This window comes from Protopterus annectens, chromosome 5.part0 (assembly GCF_019279795.1).
Source record: "Protopterus annectens isolate FY-2018-M chromosome 5.part0, PAN1.0, whole genome shotgun sequence".
NCBI lineage: Eukaryota > Metazoa > Chordata > Ceratodontiformes > Protopteridae > Protopterus > Protopterus annectens.
The window spans coordinates 797,162,233-797,187,237 of NC_056735.1; positions in this window are offsets into that span (position 1 = coordinate 797,162,233).

Here is a 25,005-nt window from a genome sequence, read left to right on the forward strand (position 1 = left end):
ATAAAGCTAATGGAGTTTAAATCAGATCTTTTGTTATTAAGACTGGTGATTTATTGCAAAAACTTATCTTTACTCACAAAACTGGCCCAATTCAGTAGTGTTGACCATCTATTTTTCATATGTATAGTACAATTAACAAATCCATTGTCATCATTGCAAATTCTGTGGATTCTATGAAACTAGTAATATGGTATGATATCAAGTGGAAACCAGAGATGGCAACTGTTGTATGATAAAAGGGATATTTAAATTTTGACCAAAGATTTTTTGGAACTGGGTAGTAATTAAGCTCCAGTCCATAAACTTATTCAAAAATATCATAACAAATACATGAACTAAAAGTCATGTCTGATAGCAAATATAAACCAAAAATTGTTGCTAAAAAGATATTTCAAATATGTCTCAAGTTAATACACCCTCTCCATTCCACAACAACCAATAGTTATCAAGAAAACAGTGCCATAGATTAATCCAGGTCAAAATAGGTTATGGACTGATTTATAAATGATTCTAATATCACCATAACTCATAGATAGGTCAATACAAATGGGTGGAGCCCCATTAGCTGTTCCTCTCAGCTGTAGAGAGCAAATGTCCCCAAATAAGAAAATATTCTTCTGCAGTACCACTCTCAATAAATCTAAAAAAAAAACACTGGAGTTGGCAGAGTTTATCCCAGACGTTAAAAAACAATAATATATGGCTTACAAACCAGAGTTCTTGAAACAGAGGTATATAAGCCCTTTAAATCAAGTGTATACATGAGAGTATTTATTGGGTTTAACAACTACTTGTCTTATAAAATTCAGAAATGGGTAGTAACATTCGAACAGACTCTCACAAAATGCAATAAATGTTTTAAACTATACTCCACATATTTATATGGGCTCAGTGACTGCCCCATGCGTAGAAAATATGAGTTTTCTTGGAACAAGATGGTTAAATGTGTAAAAATTAGGAATAAGGTATATATATATATATATATATATATATATATATATATATATATATATATATATATATATATATATATATATATATATATATATATACATATCAATCAAAGAAAGAGAGAGAGCAGGTGAATGTTGAAGTTTTTATCAAGAAAAGTTCCATTGATCACAAATGTATTGAAACAAATGAGTCAAATTGCTAATGTGCAATTCAAAAGTGAACTAAAATAAAGAAAATGAAAGAAAACAGCATTTTTAACTGATTTTATGCAACAAAGTCAACCTGCTGCATGTTAGTTGACTGAACTGGTTGACAGAATGCACACTGCATGTCTGAACTGACTGACAAAATTAAACAGAAAGGTGGGGATTTGTACATATACAAATAAACACACACACACACACACACACACACACACACACACACACACACACACACACACACACACACACACACACACACACACACACACACACACACACACACACACACACACACACACACACACACACACACACACACACACACACACACATATATATATATATATATATATATATATATATATATATATATATATATATATATATATATTTATACATACACACACACAAATGCACACATACACATATAAATAGATGCATCCACTTTAAATACCAAAATGCCATGACATCGACTTGCAGAACATTGAGATAAAACCCATGCAAGTTTACCATTATGGGACATTCACATCGCCATAATTTTCACTGCATAAGTAAACACTTTGGCAATAGTACATAAAAAAAAAAAATAAATAAACCAAATAAAACCCAGGGGGCTTTGCCCCCGACATCCCACCATTTGGGTGCTGTGATCCCCACACCCCCTCCTAACTAAATATACCAACTATGAGATTGCACTACAGTGGAGCAAAGAACAAAGTTCACCACGTTGGTCAATTGCCTCCTTTTGCTGTGACAAATTACCATGATATGAACATTTCATAATGTAAAGTTTTGTGGTTTTCATCTCGATGTTCTGCAATTCAGTCCCCCGGATTCAGCAAGCCCTCATACTCAATGGCAGTCAGAAGACAACATGGCCAGTGCATATTGCTTGCTAAGGGGGGAGGCTCAGTGTGGGACCTGTAACTATGCATCAGCAGGCAATCCTATGTAAATGAGGGGAATAATACTGAATCCCAGATTTCCCCTGTATGCTAGTCAGCACCCAACAGTATAATAGCAGGAATAGCTCAATGAAAGCCTAGGAGTTAAAGGACATCATAGGGATGTGTGTCAGGCATACTGTAAGCGGATTGTTGTCCTGTGGCTCGGGTTTGCCGTTAGCTTTGCAGAGGTAAGCATGGGGGTGTGTCTCTGAGGCTGCCTAGCACTCTTTACATTGCCTAAGCGGGTGTGCATGCCACACCGCAGGGTTTAAACATAAAAAAATGTTAACCAGGAAATAGCAGCTCTGTGCACATTTGAGCACTGTGGTTGTGCGGTGTGCCCCTGGGCTTAAACAGGAAGGCAATGGGAAGGGAAAGCAGCAGTAGGAAGGTAATCAAGGAGAACTAGCATAGCTGGCAAGTGAAATGTATCAGAATCAGCCAATTATACAGGCAGCAGCCAAGCCCAGACCAAAACATTATTATAAACCATGCAGACACTTTTCCCTCTGGTTTTTCACATATACTCTACACCAATGGTGTATACAAGAAGGGGAAGTTTTAACACAGAAAAACAATAAAATGATAGGGGCTGCAGAAGCTATCATACATCAACATGTGGAAGAGGCTGAGGGTGATGAGGATGAGAATGCTATCAACCAACCCACAGTGAGGAGGTGGAGAAGAGTGTACAGACCCACGGTAATCTACCAGGGGCTACATGAGCTGGAGATAATGGAGTGCTATAGTGTGGACGGGGACCTCCTACAGCAAATTGTTGAGCTGTGCCGGCCACACCTCACACACAGAACTAATGGAGAGGAACCCATCCCAGTGGATACCTACATATGTGTAGGCCTAAGAATACTAGCCACAGGTACCTTCCAAAGGCCAATTGGGGATATCATGGGGATCTCACAGGCATCAGCATCCAGGGTACTCCACCAGTTCCTGGATGCCATGTCAGCACATGCCGGAGAGCAAGTATATTTCCCCAACACCTGTGAGGCGTTGGCCAGCAATATGCATCTCTTCCACCAAATAGCCGAATACCCTGAGGTAGTGGGTGCTATAGACTGCACGCACATATGCATCAAAGCACCACTTGGTGAGCAGGGTAGGGTCTACATCAACCACAAGGGCTTCCCCTCTATCAACTGCCAGGTTGTGTGTGATGCCAAGGGCATTATAATGAATGTGTGTTCTGGCTGCCGTGGAAGCTATCACGATTCCCACCTCTGGCATCAGACACAGCTGTATCACAGATCTGCCAATGGGGACTTCCCTTATGGTCAACTAGTGGAGGATGCTGGTTATGCACTGTAGCCATGGCTGATGACACCCATCAAAAATGCACACACACCCGAATAAGAACTTCATAATGAGGCACACGTATAGACCAGAATCATAATACAGCATGTGTTTGGGATGCCCAAGTCATGGTTCTGGTGCCTGGACACATCCAATGGAGCCTTGCAGTACTCACCTGCTACATGTACCAAAATTGTCATTGTATGTGCCATGCTACACAATATGATATGGCGGAAACAGCTGCAGCAGGAACAGCATGGGGCAGGGCCACACAGCCCCCCACCATTGCCAAGGCCTGCTCAGGCACAGAGTGACTCGGAGGAGGAATAACCTGAGCCTGCCCCAGTAGACAGAAGGAGTTGTGCTCAGTATGCCCTGGCCTTGGCAAAGAGGCAATGCATAACACATACACTGACACAGTAGAGACCCAGGGAATGACACCTCTCACTGACTTGCATATACAGTAAAAGGGATGCCAAACATGACCTGTACTCAACCATGTATAGGGAGTGTATACTATGCGCATCTGACATAGGCAGCCCTCCAGCACCATCCTCAGTAATGGCACAGCCAAAAGGTAAGTCACTCTTCTTACCAATTGCTGAATTTAGTAATATGTGCTGTTACTTTTTTCTGTGTTATGGATGTGAGCATGCAAGGTAATTGGGTGGCTGAATGGGATGCCAGCAGATAGTAGACACCTATAGTGGCAGCATGTGATCTGTAACAAATACTGGTGTCACCATAGTAGCCAGTACTACACATGGTGACAAAACTCACTGCAGGAAATGTGCTGGGCCTCGTGTGTGTCCATATGACACACATATGCCACTCAAGGAGGCTCACATACCCAACAACAGTCTCAGCCAGCAGGACAGGTGTAGACAAACACAAACAAAGGCTCTGCTAAAGTCTCTGAATCATGGCTCTAGGTAACTACTCCCCCCGGCCTACACAGACAGACTACAGCAGATCAGGCAGTGGGATGTTAGTTCTGAAGGGTAAGAAGTCTGAAACTGATATGTAGGTCAATCAAACCTAAGACGTAGTTCACTGATATGTCTTTAGTCAGCATGATAGGATAGAATACAGAAAGAAATGAGTACCTGACATAGCAGTACAGTCATAGCAAATGTGTACAACTGTCAGGTGTGCCCCCCCCAATCCTCTGTAGAAATGTAGTAAAAATCAGGAGTGCCCCCTCAATCCTATGTAGAAATGTAGTAACAATCAGGTGTGCCCCCCAATCCGCTATAGACACATACTAACAGTCAGGTGTGCCCCCCCATCCCAAGTATTAATGTAGTAACAGTCAGGTGTGCCCCCCCCCCAATCCTATGTAGTAATGTAGTAACACTCAAGTGTGCCCCACCTCCAATCTGATGTAGACATGCAGTAACATATATGTGCAGTTATAATACCAGTGGAGCACAGATGAACTGAGGTGGCCAAGGTAGCAGAACAGATTGTAGCAGCTGTACAATATGTAGGTACGCATGTGTTAGGTTGGTGTGTGTTTCATATTGTGTGAGAGTGGTCAGTAATTATACATGTTGCGGTTTGACATGGTGGCCATTGCCTACTACTGCCAAAGACAGAGCCAAGTCCTCCAACTGCAGTGCCAAAGACAATGCTCCCCAGTATAACACATGCTAGCAGTAAGCCATTGTAAATGTATGGCGGTAATATGTGTCACCATCTGAAAGATGGACATGGCATGAATGTCGGGCTAGATATACAAGCAGTGCACAGGGAAAAGTACCCCAGACATACAGTATATAACGTGTAACCATGAAATGGACACATATTTGGAATTGTACATACAGGAATGCATGACATTATCTGGGCTTGTAGGAGGGAATACCAATGTCATCTGGCTGAGCACTTGCAGATCACAAAGGTGATAGGACTGATGTATCAGGAAATGGCTGATGTCCCAGCACAAGCCAGCATAATTAGAATGGCCTGTGCATACCTGAGAGTCAAATATAAGTACTGTCCATAACACACATGCACCCAGCTCACCCAAACACCACCCATAGGTACCTCTCTGGTCTTATCTCTGCTGTTGGGAATGGGTACAATATGACCCCCACCTGGGTATGGCAATAGCGAAAGAATGCAGCATGCAGTCAGGTGTCCCATGCAGGTGTGTCCCTAGCTGTAAGCAGCATCCAGCCAGCATCCACACCACCTGATCAATACTGATAGAAAGTATTGGAGTAAACACCTAACACACCTACCCTGTCACCCCAGGGGAATACACTGTATGGCAGTCTGGGACTGTAGGATTGAGAGAATGCAACGGCCTGCTACAGCTGGCCTGCATTACCACCAAATGCCCAGCAGGCTTCAGCCAAAGGCCTGCATCTCACCTGTACTGCCAGCATATGTTAGGTCATGGGCACCCAAATAACAACATAACCCACTCCACATAAGCCATATGCAAGGCCATATGGACAAACCACAGTAACATGTCAACCATGTCCCACTGCATGAACCATGGACCAACACAAAAACACAGCTGTGATGAGGTGATAACTATAGGGAGAGTATCAGAGAATGTATGCATAATGTATGGAAGAGGATAAAATAATAGAGCGGATGGTGGGTGCATGGGCAGTATGGAATGTGCAAACTCCAAGACACAGCCATGTGCACACACTATCCCTGGCTGCAAACACATAAATGGGTGGCTATAAACCTACCCGTACACCACAATAGGGGTAATATCCTGACTTATGACCCCTGCCTCTGGGTGTGAATCTGTACAGCTGTGAGGTATTGTCACAGCAAGATAAGGCCATACTGTCACAATGATGGATGTACAAGTATGGGATCCTCTGCCATCACTGTACCAAGGTACTGAACTGCATACACAGACGTAGCAGCAAGTGTCTGCAGCACCCTCTCCAGAATGCCATAACTTTCCATGAATATGTAGGTGTTGACCACAATACTGGATGCAGCTGCATTGACCCTGTGTTCCCCAGGACATCACTTCGAGCAAAAATGTCCACCTGACCGTACTTGAGGAAATAAAACATCACAGTGTATAACAGTACACATGTCTGAATATCTCTGCTAACACCAGTACCATGTAGCTGAAGCAGCACAAACACAATCACCTACAGTACACATTCTCCTTTCCACAGTTTGACCCTATATTGCCAACTGATATACAGCTATCCGGCAGAAACAGTTTGCTAGCTGTAGGTGTAGAACACAAAGGTATGCACTACAGTACAAATTACCTGGAATGGATCCACACATTCATTACAGAAGGGCATACTGGTCATGCTCACACACTTAGAGAAATGAAGGGAATTTCAGACAACATACTGAAAGGTCTTACTGGGCATGCTCACATGCTTAAACAAATGAAGCCCATGTCTGCCAACAACAGTGGTCCATACATATCTGACAGTTGAAGATGTTAGTGCATACACTCCTCAGTATGCACCAGTCATGCCTTGCACACACATTGGATAGGAATACACACAAATAAACAAGGACAGCACATTATAATATGCCAAAAGTACACACATAGATGTGTGGAAGAGAGTGACTGTGCCAATCCATACCCCTACATGTGACATCAAGGGCTGGAGAACAAAGTCAGCAATCCTTGTATCACCCAGAGAACACTCTCAATCCATGTCTCATACACAAACACACTTGCCTAGACACCAACCACTATATTGGTTAGTACCCTGCATATTGACCACAGATAGTAACCATGGTGTGATTGCAGTGGACTACAGAGGGCATGGCACCCTGCCCATCAGTACAATAGGCACATACATGCAGACAGCGTGCCTTCACTATGTTCCTCAATGGACGCCTGCAAAACCTGGTGTCATCAAATGTGACCCATAAAAGACATACCATGCCTTAAACACATGCCCTGTATGGACAGATGCCACTGACACCACGGAATACCTGCATCATGCTATCAATGTAGGCACATGATCAACCTGCTGTCCATTACCAGTTCCCGCCACATGAGGCTAGGACTGGCACATCTGATGATAACAATATGTGTACAAAACATGGGCCAGGCACCCCAGGTACAGTTCCACATGTCACTGTACATACATGTGGGACGTGTGCACATACCAGATATCGTCCATGTCATGCACTACAAAACACATAAATGGTGAGCATTGCACAACAATGGCCACATACAATAGTTACCCAGATGACTGGATGATGAATACAATATCCACCTGTGTGGGCCAATCCAGACACTACACCCCTGAGCCACACTGCAAACCATTGTCATGTGGCCTGATGCCAAGGTATACCCATCACCTAACCTTGTATAGCCTTCTGGTGCAGTCAACCACTAAACTCCCATGAAACAATGCACCTATGCATGTCAGTACTGGCACCCTGCATCTGCGTGTGTGGTGTATGCTGCATTCGACCACATTCACACTCACTACAACTCCCATTGGCATACTGAAGCATGCTGTCTGATGTCAGACACCTTCACATACCCTTTTTCCATATAACCTCAGGATAACCCCTGTGGTGCATGTGACACCTGTGCATTACTATATTGTGTCAAACCAACTAGTTAGGAAATGTATTACTGACCCTGCCAAGTGTGTCAATGTGTGTGAGTCCCTGAGAGAGTGTGGCTGTGTTGATGCTAACACCTGTTCATGTGGACAGGAACGTGTACTACACCTACCGATTCACTACCATAGCATTGTTGCAGATGTCATTCACCATCACATATAAGTTTGGACAGCTTCCCAACATGTAAGCTATGCAGTGCGTGCAATGACTGCATAGACATGTGATAGCAATACATAGTCAGTCAGGGGTTTGAAACCCTGTACTGGTTGGTGTGTGACACACACATGCTTAGGTTTTACTCTCCCACCCCCTCCCTGACTTACTTTTTCTCTGTCTTTCTCTCTCACTCCCTCTCTGGTGGATGGGAAGAACTACACCTGCTTTGCTTAGGCAGCAGCTTGCATTTTTTAAGTGATGCTCATGATCATCTAATGGCCTCTGAATGAATTGTAGCCCTCCTCTAGCTATTTGCATGCGGAATAGCTGTGGTAACATTCCCATAGCCAATTGCATGGAAACACACTCCAATATCTAGGAACATCATGTTGGTGTTGGGCCTTTTCATTCACTGTGAGCAGGACCTAGATCTGGTATTTAGAAAACAGCATCACATATGGATTTGGGATTTACCTCTAACAACATACTCTGTAGAAACAGGCCAACACACAGGAGGGGGATGTGCCTGACATGACTACAGAATGTTAGTGTTGTTAGTCTGCATTTGGAGTACTGTCGGTTTCACAGGGTATGTGTGAGGATATGTCTGGTCTACATATTTTAATACTTGTCATGACAGTGCTGTTTTTGAGGAATACCCCATGGTAGGGTCATCTGCAAACTGGGCAGTGTGTGGAGCCTTTTGTTTCTTCTTGCGTTACTCACAGAACACCTATCTGAGAACAGCAGAAGCATAGTGTGAGGATTGCAGTCAGTATATGGTGACAGCCATGAGAGTTACTGACTTCATATCCCTCATAGGACATATGTCACAACAAACCCTGGTATGACAGTAAATGTACGAGGTTATCACAGCAAGATGCCAATATTGGGGCAGTGTTTTTAGCTCCAACCACAATTCTGTCAACCTTTGTACATATGTCATGCAGTAAGATGTGCATATGTCCTGTACACCATTATTTATTGACATCATACCTGATATCAAGCCAGTCAGATATCAGATTGCTAGACATGTTATGTATAGTGGAGGTTGTTTCTGAGTACATAGCTTGGCCATTTTGTGGTTGTGTATACAGTACTGGGGTCTGTGTACTTAGGGTGATTGTCGACAGTATGTGTATTGCGCATAAGTACCCTGGGAAATGCACAGACTGTGGTAGATGCCATTGTCATCGGCCCTGTTCTATCTGATGTTACATGCTGCACCAGTGTATGGTACCCTATTGGCTCACATGTCTCTAGTTCCAGATACACACATGTTCCATACCACAGACAGCCATCGGACCACACAGTGCCATGACCCAGTGTATGTAGAGTCAGTGTGTGAGTGACACATATGAGGACGGTGTTTATCAGACAGTCCATATAGTGTCACATTAAGCTTGTGTACCATATATGGCTGTGGCTGTGTTTATATTAGTTGTGGGTATGCACTTTCACACAGGTGTCTGTTATTCTGTGCTGTGACATGTGTGTAGAGCACGCCATAATCACAGGTACATGTGTATTCACCCATACAAAATGTAGTCCAGTTGTGGCAGTCTGCCAGTAGTTTGCACAATGGTTTGTGACATGCCTGGCAGCCTAGTGTAATTACCCAGTGTGCTGATATGTCCAGTTATTTGCAAGACATACTGCTGCCAGGCCACCATAACTATTGTGTATTTCTGAAAAAGCAGTGGGATTCTGTACAGATGTATGTTACTAACTACTGGGTAGTATGTGGCCATGTGACCCCTGCACCACCAGGTATTATGTGTCAGGACAGACTGGCATGTGTGCATGCATTAATTATGTGGGCATATGTAGTCCAGTATTTATGTGATATACCCATGTACATGACTATTAACATCCACATTGCGAGCTGCAGTCTACATGTCTCGCATGAAGAGTATATGTGTAAATCTCTGGACTGACCACAGAGGGCCAGACTGCCCACATTTATTGGTCATATCTCTGCTGTTGTCCACAGGATCATTACGGTGCTAGCAGTGGTACTGTACTATGATGTCCTTAGGATGTCTGTCAGTAGCCATTGGCACACGTTAAAAGCAGATGTGACCTGCCATACACAACATGTCTGTTAAGACAACCCCTATTACATAGCAACAGTCTACATATATATACCTGCAATACATACATGACATCCCCTTGCACTAAGAGGTTGGGACTACTGAGGCTGAGGTAGGACTCCACTCCATGTTCTGGACATATGGTGAACATATATGCATATATGTTTATCCATATATCTATATAGATATATACACATATACATTTCAACATACATTGATGGATATATATATATATATATATATATATATATATATATATATATATATATATATATATGTGTGTATATATATATATATATATATATGTACATATACATTTATATATATATATATATATATATATATATATATATATATACATATAAACACTCATATATATGCATATACACAGCAATATATGTCTACACATATACAGATATAGATGCATATGCACATATACTTATGGATATCTACATGTATATCGACAGTAATAAGTATAACTGAAGAGATATGTATGCACATATAGTTATAGATATCTACAAATATATCAGCATAAATAGGTATATCTGTACACATAGATTGTGCATGTATATATATCTATATACATATACATACAGAGATCTACACATGGCCATATATATGATGCACTATACAAATGTGTAGACAGAGATATGCATACATATACATGTGTATGTACATGTAGACATATATCAGCATATGTATATGTATATATCCATATTCCTGTCATGTGTAAACATCATGTTTTTGTATATCTTCACAGATGTATCTCACCATATGTATCTGATATGTGTACAATATTATATAACAACATATGTGATGCAACAGTAATATCAACAACAAGTACTACACAACTGTGGAAGTCAAAGCAATTGCTCATTACTAATCAATATGTGTATTGACAGATATATTGGAAAAACAACAACTGTCTCCACAGAGGTCATGGCATAGTGGTTAGCTGTTGTGACTATAGTATACAGGGTCCTGGGTTCAAGACCTGCAAGGGCTGTTCATTTTGTTGCTGGGCAGAACAAGGGCTGTCAGATACAGAGTGGTTAAGGCTGTTTTGAGCAGCTTTAAGTGGGTTTGTGTGGGTTTGTGTGAAGCTAAGCAATGCTAATGTATGGTTAAACGTATGGGCGCTTACACCATATGGGCTTTGCTTACCAGTGCGCACATCTGCTTTGCTGTTATATTGGAGCAATGTTGACACCTGCTAGGCATGGCTTAGCCCTGGTAACCAGTTCTCACCACCCAGTCTGATAACATAGCAGGGTAATGACATCTGTAATAAGTGTATGCAATGCCATGTACAATACATGCAACTATGTGCTGTTATTACTGTAGCAAGAGGTGTGAGTGTCATGTCTGGGACACACAAGTATATGAAACCTGTACAGCACTGTTACCCATGTGAATGTGTGACATATAAGGGTAGTAACCCAGGGTACATGCTGTCACACTGGCATGTAGTGTATCATGGCAGTACTACTGTTGACATTGCTTTCTCAGGCAAGAGTACAGTGCTAGATGTAGTACTGACAACAAGCACACTGCAGACATAGCTGGACTCTGAGGCCTCCCTGCTGTGTTCCTGATGTGTGAGCTGTGTCACAGTATATATACCCTACTGGATAATGATCCGACATGTGGAATTTAACTATAGACTACCGTCTGTACAGCACATGTTAGTGAGGGCTTCCAACATATAGTTATGGCATACATATTGTTGTCAAACATCTATCTGTCAACACATACATCCTATTGCATAGCTACTTGCAAAGCTGTTGACTGTCAGTTCCTGTACAGATGCACAGATGGCAGGTATCCAGCTGGGATATGTGCAGGGAAACTATGCTTGATTGACACTGACATGTCTTCCCAGCTGTGTAATAACTGGCACATATAGGAGACAACACCCTGTAAGCACCACATGCCACAGGTACTTCCACTACACTACCACGGTCAACAAAACATGCTTGGGTACAGGTCTCCATCACAGACACTAACCATGTGTTGTAATACATGTTGCATACATGTCAACAAGATCACCTCAGTGGCCATGTGCAGCAGGCACCCAGAGGATTGGCTGATCCATGTCACTCTCACCTTGAGGATCACCACAGTGGTGTCTGTCGATAGATTGCCTGCTGACACATGGCAGGTGGCATGATACCACTGTACACACATCCCCTTCACAACCCATCTCTCCATGGACAATAGCCAAGTACAGACCTATGACCACCTGCAGTGACATACCCAGTGACATACCCCAGTGCTGACACATGTGTATGTATGCATTACTGAGGATACCAGTGTCTGTGTGTTAGTACACTTGTAGTTGGGAATTGCATGAGGGCTTTGACAACTACCGCAACACCCACTGCCATAGTCAGTTGTGGCTGCTGCTGTATCAGACATTACATGTACCCTGTTATGCCCCTCTCCCTACCAGCTACATTAGCCTTGCAGTACCAGCACAACAGTGTTGCACAAATGAGTTGATAGGCATGGAATACCCATTGAGCTCTGGCAAGTGTGTGTATGTGTGCATGTCTGTATATCGGCAGGGTACAGCATTCTGAGGCAACATACTCCTATTACAATATGCATCGCCTCACAGTAGTATAGATAGTGTTGTTGCTGCCAATAGGTGAGTCATGACAATGCAACACTCTACTATGCCTGTGGCATGTGCATTAGATGCATATCCCTGTAGTACAACTGTTGGGATATACAATGTGTTGTATCGCAGTTTTGGCCAATGTGTGATGGTGGGTATGTCAGAGTGTCATCATGTGTTCCAGGGAGTATATTATCCACTGGAGGATGTGAGTGCTGTGTACACTGTCATTACACCAAGGTACAGCCGGTATATGTCCCATGTACCATGTTATGGTGACCACTGTCACCATCAACTATATGGGTAACTGATACCACAATCCAGCCCAGTTATGCATGTGCTGTGTGCAGCCTACCTGTAACACATTGAACACATGGTCAAGTTAGTTAGCAGCAATAGGCCCAGGTCTCTTGGATGTGTATCTGCCTGTTGTGTGTCTGTTAATGTGTATATGACGGTATGCCACACTATGTATTGTCCATATGCAACCATTACATCCCCCATTAGAATACTGTACATGTCTGGGGATGTTCTGCATGTAACATGTAACCTGGAACAGAACTCACCCTAAACACCATGTGGTCTGTGCAATGAAAGCCTCACACTGCAGTAGCACTACATACCTAGGTAGGGGTCTAGTCCCAGTGTTGCCAAGTAAGAGTGTACATGTATGTGGATGGGTCTACATCAGGTTGCAGATTATACACGTCCCAGTGGGCCACCAGTCCATGTGGCACAGGCAATAACTGTTATACAAACCTCTGACATGTTCAACTGTACCCCAGATATGTCACAGCCATGGTGTCACCACAGTGCCATACCCCTTGTGGAATATAACTGCAGACCATCCACCGGATGACACGTACACCTACAACACAAATGAATAACATTATGGAGACTGCAATCAACCAGTGATACTAACAGCTATAATGTATCATTGTTGGATGGCTACACTACCTGGCATGTATGCATTAAACCTTACTCCTGACAACATGTTACACTGCAGTACTTTGGTACACTGTAGTACAGTCACCGTGTGCATCAGAACCATAATAGCCTGTCCCTGCATCAATGTTATGGATGACAGGGATGTGTCACAGGTATCTTCATATGCACAGGGTGTGTTGTTGGTTTGCCAGAGGCTGAGGGTGGGTCATACATTTGTCACCATGTGTGTGTGGGTGAGGGGTGTAATGAGTTTAACTGGACATGGTGATGTGGTGTGTGCAGGTATGTGGTTGCCTTAGGTGTGTTTGTATAGTGTGTGGGTATGTATGCACACAGTTCTGCCATGTGGCTGCCCTATACAGGTGTTTATGGACAGCTGAAGACCATACCTGGCAGGGTGTGCAGTTCACTGCCTCCGGCCACTAACATGTGGACTGTGCCTGCCAGGGGTTCCATGGGCATGTCCAGGTACAGGCCTTGGTGTGTTACTCCCCTCTGATGATGACAGATGTCTGCTGGAACCAGGTCCCTCCTGGGAATGACAAGGATCATGAACTCATGGTCTGCTTTGGTGTGGTGTGGACAGCACCCCCTCCCTGCAGTGCTAGGGATGGTACTGCTACTACAGAAGCCCTTGATATCCTAGCACATCCACATTGGCCACCAGCTGTTGGTGTTGCTGGCCTACGTCCACTCGGCTGTCGTCGCACTCCCACCACATGTTCGAGCACAGACAAACCCCAGTCGCTGAGGCCCATCATCTCACCAAACTGTCTATCCATGAGCTCAATATAAGCACAGATGGCACCAGACAGTTCACCAAAGTTGTCCCTTGCAGATGTGAAAGTAGTCCTCTGCAATGTCTGGCCCTGTCTGATATACAGTTCAGGACATGCCTGCACCACCATGACAACCTGAAACATGCACCTGGTGGTACCAGTTGTGGTGCGTCTTCTAGGGGCATGATAACCAGTGGACCTACCACAAGCACCCTGGGACATCTGCCTATGTGGTGCCCTGCCAGACATCCGGCTGTGCCTGCTGTGACCAGACACAGTAGGCATGGATACCACACTCTCCTGTGAATTGAAACCAACCGCTAGCTTTCCCTCCGCTATGGCCACTGGTGATGGGGTATGTATACACACTGAAATTGTATGCGGGGTTGGGGTGGCTAAAAGGGGGATGTCAAATGTTGGCATAGTTTCAGCCCCTGACAACCCCACCTGTGCCTCAACAGTACTATCATCATCTTCAGTGTCTATATGGACACCAACATCAGATTGCCTGCAGGAGGGATGCTGACCTGCCTCACCACCTGTGGGGGAAAACAAGAAATGCACTTTAAGACCTGTACAGCATTGCATAGCAGTACACACAGGTACACGCACACACACAAACACACACACACACACACACACACACACACACACACACACACACACACACACACACACACACACACACACACACCACCTTAATACCTTCCTGTCCATGACTTTACCAACAGCCCACGTTTATTCCCATGCATTCTCCATCCTGCATCACACTTGGTAACATGCACTCATTAATACCACTCATTAATGTATCATTCCTCTAAATGCCTAGACATGTGATCACAACACAAGACTTGTTGATCCATTACATCCCTGACCTGAGTGGAGTGGTTTGACATGGCCTCATTGCTGTTATTCATTGTTCACCCTGTGTATGTCAAGACATTGTGAGCATGGCCCGTATATGTGAGGGGCTACTATGTTCACTCCATAATGTCGCACACTGGACGGCCATGTGTAAGTATTGCTCAGTACATGCCAGATATGCTGCTCAATCAACCTGTCATGTGACAACTGTAATATATGGATACACTCCCTGGTGTTGTCTAGTAATTCCCCAATGCATCTGTAGTGCTGCATACATGGGTTTTCGGTCACCTCTGCTGAATGCAATATTAAGGATTTACTTGGTGTCTAGCTTCGCTTACAATGCATGTCCCATTCTATAGACCTTATTATACTATCAGCTGTCCTGTGATTACATACATGACAAGTATTCCTAGTGTGTCATGTGTCAGTCCATGTCCATGTACTGCATGCATCCAAAGATAAGCACTGCTGTATGAACAACCCCACAATCACACATGTGCATACATGGACACCCACACAAACACACATTCACATGCACACATGCATCCTACATGCATCAACCTCCCTCCACTTCACCAGAGTGACCCTACAGACAAAATAACCACCCCCCCACACACACACACAGAGGTGAGATTGCACAAAGATAGTACACACAGTCCTCCTATTACCCATGTGTCAACATGCATAACATATGATACACAACAGCATGCAGTGCAGCTATAGTCAATCCATGCTAACAACAGTATACATGTGGGTGATGCATTCATGCATGTCATGTGTTAGTAGGTGATGCCCCTTCCCCTCGATACCACTGCACCCATGTACACAGTATTGCTGTGCACCCTTTCAGCACTCTGCCATATACTGTGCACCAAACCACACAGGTGTACAACCCATTGCTGAATGCATAGTACTGTGCCAGTTATGTCAGCACTAATGCTCACAGCCCCTGTGTTTTTTAGCAGCGCATACCTGAGATGATATGTGGACAGATGTCATTTGTGAGTGCCTGATGTCTGGTTTACAGATCTCAACATCAGCGGACCATGTATGACCAATCCAATACTATTATACTGACAACCGTCAGACCATACTGTGGCTATGGGGAGTGTACACACCCTTTTTTATATGACATACCCTTCCTTGATCCACCATGGAACTACATCATCGCATATATTAACAGTACATGAGCCGAATATGTGACATATGCCCTGTACATTCATATGCAGTATCTACGGAATGGTAGGTGTGTGGATGCTGACCGTGATGCATGCACTCTATGTGTGCATATGTTTGCACACCCTTATCATGACAGTTTCTTGCATCTATTGTTATGTGTACTACAGCAGTCACTACTCCTGGCAGGGGTATACTAGCAGGGGCCATCTGCATTTGCCAGTGTATGTTCCGTCTGCTCTACACATATCCCCCAAATCTGCATGATTGCAAGGTCTACTCATGAGCACATCCCTTGGTATTCACACACTGCCATCACCATTGCTGTGGGGGTAGGGTTGCATCTGCCACAGTTCCTGAACCTGACTGTTAGCAGATACAGCCATTCTTAGCATCCTTAGGATCCCTGCTGCAATGCACTGGTGTCTCATGCTGACACCCCCTCCCCACCTTCAGCCTTTTTGCAGATGCTTGATAAGTAAGGCCTACACATGTGTGTCATTTTACAGTGTCCCATACACTGAACACCACATGTTACAGTCTAGTCCCAAATAATAATGTGGACAACAATAATACGTCATGCCATAGTGTAATTCTGTAACCGTTGCCATTGTACCACTGGTATATACAATGTTGTTGCACTGTATACATGTGATGTTTCACAAATGTCCCTACTGTAGGCCATGTCCTCCACCATTATGTTAATCCCTGTTGACACATTCTGCAATGTCAGGAAGTTAGTTATCTTGCAGGTGTCTGACATACCCTTCCAATACCCCATCATGGTCACCACTGTGACGCCATGCATTTAACAGCAACAATACATGCACATGTACAGCATGCATTCTGGGTAGGTGTGTTAGATGTGTGCATAGAATATACCATAGCCATTACATGCCCGGTGTATTGGCAAGCATCACCATAAACCATACTCACTAGCTACAGGTTGCTGCCTTGGTGGGATACCAGAGGGACCTACATAAGAAGGTGAGAGATGCAAAGTCAGTGGCCACACCTGTGGCATTGCTACAGGGTGGGTGCAGCATTACAATACATCAACAGTACATGTCCACAATACTACCATATATGCACATCTGTTTATCACTACTATGCAGCAACAAACTATATCTATGACATGTCAGATATGTATGATCCACCTGTACAGATGCGGATGGATACCTGACAGTGGTCTACTGATGTACCCTGTGGCCTTACCTGCATGCTCCTCAACCAGTGTGTGGGTAGCACCCATCTTCACAATGGTGTCCGGCAGCTGTTGGCTATGCAGACGGGCAGGCGCCATGAAGCTGGTGAGGTGCTCCTCAACACATGTCGGGGGGATAGATGGCATGCCCCCCCCCATTGCAAGGTGATTACCCCAGACTGCAGCAGCACGCTGGTGGGCATTGCAAAGCAGGTCAGAACAATGATGCTGAACCTGCTCAAAACTGCGGTTGTGCAGTCCGACATCATTGACCTTGTGGATTAGGTTGTTCCACAGGGCGGTCCACTCCTGCTGCTCAAGGGCGGCCCGGCCAAACAGGACAGGGTAGTGCCGGATTAGGTGGTTTAGCACTATTTCGTTCTCAGCAGCTAAGTAAGCCAGGAGCCATCCATGTGACATCTTGCCTGAAAGAAGAAAAGATGGATACAGGTCTGAGCAACTCATGCAGTAAGGTTACCACAGTTCTTAATACACATCTCTGTCAACTACCCCCACCATATCAGCGACAACAAACTGTACACACAACTCAGTAGGTATGGCTACAGTTTACCTACCAGTGGGACAAATATTGTATTGTACCTCACTTTTAGCTATGTGTTTGCAGTCATGTTCCCTGTATGGACAATATCATTGCTGGCCTGTTATAGTCTATTTACCTGCATTCCATTGTCAGGGCCACTATGGTTTCATATATGCCTCTGGTATGCTTGCTATGTGATTGCTGCACATCTGACATTCTATGTTATTAGGGAAATCTATACATGCTGTTGGACATGTTCCAGGATTGTGTAGACTATTAGTACCCACAAATGTTCTATAACAGTGATACATTAGCATATTTTGGGGGATATTTGCCAGCAGAACCACCTCCCCAAACTCATCTGCCCATGTTACCAGGCCACATCACATGTGGGACCCACCCTGGGGCCTCCTCATGTACTGGTCCAGCACTACCTTCAGGTGGGACCAACTCAGGGGATGTTGTCCGCCCCCCGGGGGCACACACAGACATGATCTTGTCCCCCGAGGTTAGGTCCAGGTTCTGTTCCATAGTGGGCTCCACAGACACATGTTGGATGTGCTACATCAGCTTGAGGCACCCAGTACACATTCACTTCTCCTGCTTAGCCTCCAGGCCAGGCACCTTCAGGACATGGAATGTTGTTGTGAGTAGCAGTGGGTGAGAGGCTTGTTGTCATTGTGTCCATATTGGGGCCCACGGGGCTTCCACATCACAGATCACACACACCATCCAGGGTGTTTACCCACCACATGTGTCACATACCACCCCTGTAGGCTGTCCTCTATATCTACCAACTCGGACCACCACCACAACTATACCTGCCATACATCCTGATATTCCCATTCCCTACTTCACAGACAAGGGTAATGTGGTCCCAACAAGGAGTTCACATGTGACATACCCATCCATATTGCACACACTGACAGCTGTATATATCTGTGTGTATTGCTATATGTGCTGTTCCCTCACACATAGGATGCAGCACTGTGGTGGTAATATAGGGGACATGTATTTACATACGTGTGTGTGTGTGTGTGTGTGTGTGTGTGTGTGTGTGTGTGTGTGTGTGTGTGTGTTTGTATATATGTAGACATGTGCATATAGGTATATATCTATGTATGTGCAGATATATATGATGTATATATGTGTTTATACATATGTCTACATATGGGTATCTATATATATATATAAATATATATATATATATATATATATATAGATATACAGATATATATGTGTACACATATACATACATAAATATGGGGACATTCAGACATCAGGTCAACAATCTCACAACATCTTTCTGCACAGCTGCACTGTTCTGCCTTGATACAACACAGACAGGTGCTTCATATGGACACAGCCTAACATTATGGGGGTATATGTAGGGCCAGATTGCAGCTAACCCTATTACACACCTATGGCATTCCAGCATGCTACCATACAGGTTAACCTGAGTATCCTGCAAGTGGTGGGCTGTGGTACCCATGTGTCCATCATTATGGCATTACTTCCACCACCAGCTATTGGCCACAGTAATATACATGCTTCCCATTACACAACACACACTATGATGGCTTACATCTTTTCAGTCAGTGCTGCTCTGCATAGTTGACAGGTATGGCCCACTACCCACAGGGACAGACTCTACTGTCCTTAGCAGTTGTTCAGCTTAACATCATTACAACAACAACACCTGATGGCGCATATAAATCATTCCACATCATCTATCCCATTATTATGGACCAAGTACTACACTCAATTACATGCATATATACTTCACATACCTGTTGTGGGAATGATGTCTCTTTTAGATAGCTTGCTGGATGGATGTTTTTTTTGTTGTTGTTATTTATTTATTTATTTTTTCCCTTCACTCACACTCTCTCTCTTTCTCTGTCTCTATCTCTATCTCGGTCTCTCTCCAGCAAATGGATTGAGCTGCTTTAAATAGATTGCAGCATGGATTTTGTAGTTGATGCAAACTATCAGATGATGGCCTCTGCACTAGTCAGTGTCCTACGCTTGCTACCTGCATGCAGCATGCTGTGTAGTACTTCTAATTACCACTGTCATGGCAACCCACTACAATAAATCCATACATAATGTGGGCATGGTCCCTTTACCTTTCCTGTATGGTGGACATCCTTCCTGTGTGTGCACAGCATTGTTACAGACAGCAGGTAGCAATACCTCTTACAAAAGAACTTGCACACTCCGGACAGCTACATATTTGTATATGGATCCAGACAGTGTGAGTAGTGATTTTGTATGCATTGTATAGCACCAGTGTTACAGGGTTTGTGTGTACAAACTAGTTTAACATGGACTGCAGTCTGTCTGTCTAGGTCTCAACTGTGGACCTATCCACTTGATGGCTAGAGGTGTGCCTGTTATGTTTTGTCTGTCCACCACACAGGTGTTGTGTCAGATATATCACTGGCATTGTGTGTGGTGAGTGCTATCAGTACATGTCTACATCCATTTGTGTTTCTAATTTTATATTCCTGACTAAGAGTATGTTGCAGACTATCCTGTAAAATCACATGCTTAGTGCATGACAACACTATTTCACATATGGGCCTGTGTTCCAGCCTCTATCCTCCACCTACATACCAGGCTTTGTCAATATGACATGCTGTCAGGGGTTGTTATGTATTGGGCTGTGAGTATGTCCTGATGCCATTCCTGCCATCATTCCACTGCTGTTGTGGCCCCCACACATACTGTGGGGTTGGGTCCATATATGTGTGTGAGCTTCATCTACAGAATACATGTGTGCCCTTATGCACTCCAGATGCCAATGTATGTAACAGTGGTATATGGCCCTGTATGGCAGTCTATGGGTGGGGTGCACAATAAATAACCTAGGCCGTTACAACATGCGGGGGTATCAGGGGTAAGCTGCCTTAAGGTATCTGGATGTACATTGCCATACAATTCACCTTGGGTAAATGCAGGCCTACTGCTTCCTGCCATACAGACTGTTCTGTTTGTCAGTGTGATAGTGATGGTGTCAGCTATGCCTTGTTATGTAACAGATACATCCCATTGTGTCAGCTGAGGTCTTTACCCCCTATGGTTTGTGTACAGAGTGTAGATAGCGGCTGCTGCACTATACATCTACATAACTTACTGTTGATTGATTGTTATCCTGAGGCCCAGTCTGTCTTTACTTTTGTACTACTTGAAGGCCTTGGCATGTACAGGAACATATGTAAACCTTTCCAGAATACTGTATTAATTTATCTGTTTGACAGTTGCATTACTCTGTTTATATCTATGTCAGAGTCTAAACCACTATATGACATGGCATATACAACTCTAATAGTGCACAAATAAAGCTTTCTCATGTATGCAAACCTGTGTGTGGTGTTATATCCTTTGTCCTCTCTGAGTGTACATTTTACAGGTAACAATTGTCATTTGTATGGGTGGCTCATATAGTGTCAAGTTGTTAAGGTGGCATATATATATATATATATATATATATATATATATATATATATATATATATATATATATATATATATATATATATATTTATCTGCATATATGTGTCTGTGCCGATTCACTTTAGAAGCTCGAATTCCCAAAATCTCGAACTTCATATGGTCGAGACCAAAAGATTGAGTTTTGGAAACTCGAACTTCTAAAATGAAACCCAAAAAAAAAAAAAAAAAAAAAAAAAAAAAGTCAAACATCGCTTTTGCAGGGGGGCTTTGCCCCACTGCACCCCTCACTCCCCTACTTAAATATACCAACTCCGAGATCGCGCTACAGTGGGGAAAAGGGAAATCTCCCATATTGCGCTGTATGCAGAAGCGCAAAACGGGAGATTTCCCACTTCCTGTCAACACCGCAAAAAAGATAAAAACATTAAGTACACACAGAGCATACAAGAAGCCTTGCCTCTGTGTGCACGTAATGTAAGTAAAGTGTTATTTTTTAAAACTTTATATATTCGATTTACTGAAATGTTGATCATATGGTCTTGACCATATGACATACGAGGTTTCAGTAATTCGATTATGTAAAGTGCTTCCGTCTGTGCATATGTATCATAAGAATGTTGACTGCTTCCACACTGTACATTCCCTATGGTAGCAAGACTGTACTGCATGATATGTTACTGATACCAGCCTGACATCATACAGGTGGAATGGAGTACTGTTAAAATCTTGTGCCCATGTGGTGTCAGGTCCTGGTTATGGGATTTGTAACAGTTGTTGTTGTATTGCAGGGCAGATGAGTTTGGCTGCGTGGGGGATATATATACATACAAGATGTATGTGGTTTGGGCCCCCTCACCCCCATTAATGGTGCATGTGGACATATATGTTTTTGTTATGTTCTCTTTTATATCTATAGATGTATGTCTGTATATACATTTATAGATATATATTTATGCTTATATATATATATATATATATATATATATATATATATATATATATATATATATATATATACATACATATATATATATATATATATATATATATATATATATATATATATATATATATATATATATATATATATATATATATATATATATATTTATATATATATATATATATATATATATATATACAGGGTCTATATTATAACATCAAAGTCTAAAAGCATCGGATGTTATAATATCAAACCCATTCAATCGAAACACCAGAAAACCGAACATTCGCACACTTATCTTAACCCGGTCCGTAACCTTCGCTCCACAGTTGAGGAAATAGTGAAGCTGCAGAAACGGCCCACTGAATACTTTCCCTAGGAAAGTATTCAGTGTTCTACAGCTTCGCTATTTCAAGCATTCGCTCTACTTGGTTTGATATTATAAAAGTCGAAGTTTTTAGACTTCGATGTTATACTATAGACATATATATATATATATATATATATATATATATATATATATATATATATATATATATATATATATATATATATATATATATATATATATATATATATATATATATATATATATATATATATATATATATGTAGACATATATATCTATAGATGTATGTATATTTTCATATATATATATATATATATATATATATGTGTGTGTGTGTGTGTGTGTGTGTTTGTGTGTATATGTATATATATATATATATATATATATATATATATATATATATATATATATATATATATATATATATCTACATATATAGATGTATGTATATCTTTTTAGATATAAATATATATACACGCACTTCTACATCTACATGTTTAAATACAATTCTGTACTGTTGAATGACTGTACTGGATGATATTTTTGTGAAAACATCATGGCAGAGTATATCTCATATATCTTAGTGGTAAATCACTTTGGATATGGTGTGCATGGTCTTGGGCTCAAGCCGTGCTGAGGTTGTTTACTTTGTTGCTGGGGTATTTTAGATGTCATTCAAGCAAACTCTAGTGGTGGGGATTAGAAGAATATTTTAAATAAAAAAGAGCTCATGTGGCAATTAAGGCTTGCTGCCAACTTTCCCCCAGGGCTGAATGATTTTATATCTATTGCACCAGCCTTGAAAGAAAAGGCTGGAAAGATATGAACAGTAATGTATTGAGTAAAAAGTGGATTCATTTTCAATGTATGTTGTTCTTAAGGTTGAATTTCAGTATAAAAATAATTTTCAAAGAAGTATTTTTTAAAGAAAGTTTTTTTTAAAAAATCTTTTCAAGAACAGTTTTTAGTAAAATTAGCATTATTTATCAGTTAGTTAATTCATTCTTAACAGGTTTGCAGTGATTGGTGTGTTTTTGACCTATCAGCTTAGGTTTATGTGTATTTAAGAATTTAGCAGCCTGTACCTATTGTTCTGATGAATTCAATCTTTATTGATGAAAGCGCTCAGTCTGTCAAATTGTAAATAAATGTGTGTTTTCCATTTGCCCTGCTGGTGAACTTTTGGTTTTAGTTTGGACTTTGCATCAGTGTTTGTCACTCATTTGTTTTTAGAATAACAGACAAGACAAACAAGATGCACACAGGGGCAGTATATGACACATTTCTGGGGCTAACAATTTGATGGGGAGGGGTGTTGGGAAATCGGAAGCCCATGAGCCCCCTAGTGGAAACAGTGGAACTGAGGTCCCCATCCATGGGCAGTCACCACTGCACCTTCACAGCGTCGAAGGTAGCTGTGCTGGGGGATGAGTCAGAGAGCCAGGCCGACCCTCTAGTCATGACACACAGCCCTTGAGCTGGCATAGCAGATCTCCAAACACCTGGTTGAGCTCGCTATGCACCATGACCCAGACCTGACGACCGATGAGAGGTTCCTGTCCACGCCCACTCTCGGGGGGCGAAATCCATCCCCTGAGTTGGTTCCACCCGAGGGTGGTGCAGAACCAACAGATGAGGAGGTCCTGGGTTGGGCCCCAGATGTGCTTTTGCCAGGTGCCACGACCAACTGAGGTGGGACAGGAGGGTCATGCTATGCTGTTTATGTTTTATCAACATATGTGGGTTAGTAATAGTCAACACATTCCAGGATTAGGTATAGCAGCATGCATAGATATTCCCATTAACCCAGACAATAGATATGGAACAGTTCCATAGCAAACAGACCACATGCATATTTGGGACCACAG